This window comes from Dermacentor variabilis, unplaced genomic scaffold, assembly GCF_050947875.1.
Source record: "Dermacentor variabilis isolate Ectoservices unplaced genomic scaffold, ASM5094787v1 scaffold_14, whole genome shotgun sequence".
Classification (NCBI taxonomy): domain Eukaryota; kingdom Metazoa; phylum Arthropoda; class Arachnida; order Ixodida; family Ixodidae; genus Dermacentor; species Dermacentor variabilis.
Window position 1 is genome coordinate 12,676,520 of NW_027460302.1, and position 2,697 is coordinate 12,679,216.

At 49.8% G+C, this 2,697-nt stretch overlaps 1 pseudogene; it reads left to right on the forward strand.

The window, feature by feature from the left end:
* The first annotated feature begins 403 nt into the window (after positions 1 to 403).
* On the forward strand, positions 404 to 2,312 carry LOC142567800 (uncharacterized; annotated as a pseudogene).
* The last annotated feature ends 385 nt before the right edge of the window (positions 2,313 to 2,697 follow it).

A 2,697-nucleotide genomic window follows, 5' to 3' on the forward strand; every position in this document is an offset into this window, starting at 1 on the left:
ACGTATGGGCAATGCTTAACGTCTGCTTCACATCCGCCGAGTGCAGGGCCGGTGTTGCACTATAGCTGGTATCGGCCCATGTATGGGGAGTGTTGTATCTGTGCAACGTTTATCAAGCGTAGTGTCTTTTGTCACTGTGCGCTGCGTATCTGATGCACGCGGTCACTGTTCACATATGCTATTCTATCGCTAGCCAATCGCATGCTTCGGCTGCACCCATGCTCCCTTTATAAGGCGAAGCCGCTGAGTCGTTGCTGTTTCGTTCATGTTGCTGTCCGAATAAATGCTTGACTTCACGGCGTCTCTGGCCAACATGGCGACGAGGATGAGATCGCTCGGGCAGAGGCAATGACCAAAACTTGAGGAAACGGCAACGACGCCACGGCAAGCGAGGACGTCAGTGATGACCACCACCTTGCGATTTTTGGCCGAGTTCTGCCCAGACTCTGGCAATATCGAAGTCTACATGGAAAGGTTCGACCTGTATGCAACCGCCAATGGAATAGGCGCAAGTAGGAAGTTGCAAGTCTTCTTAACAATCCTGGGTGAAAAGGCTTACGTGACTCTGCGTAGCCTGCTGCTGCCAAGAAACCAACGGAAGTCAAGTACGAAGAAGCTACAGAAGCCCTCCGAAAGCACTATGCTCCAAAACAGTCAGTGGTTACCGAACGGTACGACTTTTACCAGCGAAAGCAAGAGCCGGATGAAAGCCTAAAACAGTTCATCGTCGAGCTGAAAAGACTGGCTGAGACGTGCTCGTTTGGAAGCTTTTTGGAAGACGCGCTCCAGCATCAACTAATTGCTGGAATCGGGACGAATTCGATTCGATGCCGTCTTCTTGCCCTGTCAGACGACGAAGTCACCTGGGAGCGAGTATGCAAAATTGCCACCGCCTTGGAAACGGCCCAGAAAGACACCCGAGAAACGCTACCGAAGGGGTCAACCGCCAGTCATGCCGACGTTTACTGGTATCGGGAGCCCACCACGCAAGGCAGGCGACACGCGACGAAGACCGCTAGCAACGAGCAGCGTGCCCCCCAAAACGGTCCAAGGACGCAACGTGGGAAAGGCATTGTTCGCGCTTGTCATAGATGCGGCGGACTGCACGCGCCAGTGAGTTGTCCTTTTCTGAAAAGTACCTGCTTCAAATGCTGGAAGCCAGGGTATATAGCGAAAATGTGCAAAACTTAGGTCGTGCACAAAGTTGAGGAGACCTTGCCGTCAACAGACTTGCTTACTGTTAGTACGACTAACCAAGTTCATAGCTCTCCACCTATAGTGCTTAAAGTAAAAGTAAACGGCAAGGAGATTCCGATGGAACTAGACACGGGAGCAGCTGTGACCATAATGTCCGAAAGAGGCTTTGATGAAAATTTTCCAAACTACCCATGTTCCAAAGACGACGTGCGTCTAGGTGTGTATAATGGCACTGCACTCAAAGTGAAAGGCGTAGCAAACGTCAATGTATCTTATCAGAACCGAAGCTACAATCTGCCTCTGATAGTTGCAAAGCAAGAAAACGAATCCCGCATGTCGACGCTTTAGGTCGCGATTGGATGACTAAACTAAAGGTTGACCTGCAGAACGCTGTTCAGCGGTTGCAACGTGACGTAGATAACGTACAGGAGGGCAGGCAGATGGTAGCAGCGGAAGCTGAAAAGAAGTTGAAACAGTTGTACGGTGATGTGTTTCAGCCAGGCTATGGCTCTATCAAAGGATTCACTGGTAGTATCCGAATGAAAACCGATGTGCGTCCAACTTTTTGTAAGGCGAGACCAGCACCATATGCTTTGCACGAACAAATGGAGAATGAATTGCGTGACCTTGAGAAAGCCGGTGTGGTGCACAGAGTCAGGCACAGTGATTGGGCTACACCGCTAGTTACCGTGTCAAAGAAAACAGGAAAAGAAATTGGGATATGTGGGGATTACAGAGTCACCGTCAATCGGGATATTGAACTTGACCACTATCCACTGCCTCTGCCAGAAGACATATTCGCGTCACTGGTTGGAGGAACCGTGTTCACCTTACTAGATTTGTCGAAGGCTTACCTACAGCTTGAGCTGGATGAGCAGGCACAGCAACTGGTCACGGTGGATACGCACATGGGACTTTTCAGGTTCCGGCGATTGCCGTACGGAGTGGCAAGCGCACCCGCAATGTTTCAGGCCGTGATGGACCAGGTTTTACGAAACATCGCTGGGACAGCCTGTTACCTGGACGGTGTGTCAATAGCAGGTAAAAACCTGACAGACTGCTTCACCGTTCCCAGCAAGTGCTACAAGCTGTCAGTAAGCACGTCATTCGTGTAAACGCAGGGAAATGCAATTTTTTCAAAGAAAATATTTGTTACTTGGGTCACGAGCTAGACAAGTATGGCGCACACCCAGCAGCGGAAAAAAGTAAAGGCGATTCGAGAAGCGCCAAAACCAAGTAATGTGACTCAACTAAAGGTATTTTTGGGCCTAGTAAACTACTACGCCAAATTTTTGCCTGACCTAACAAATGTGCTAGAACTTCTCCACCAACTGTTGCGCAAGGGCCGCACATGGAAATGGTCGAGCCAGTGTGACGCATGTTTCAGACGCTGTAAGAATTTGATCAGTGAAGACACGGCCTTGAAACTGTATGATGTAACGAATGAAATACAGCTGACTTGTGACGCTTCTACTTACGCCTTAGGCGCAGTGCTGTCGC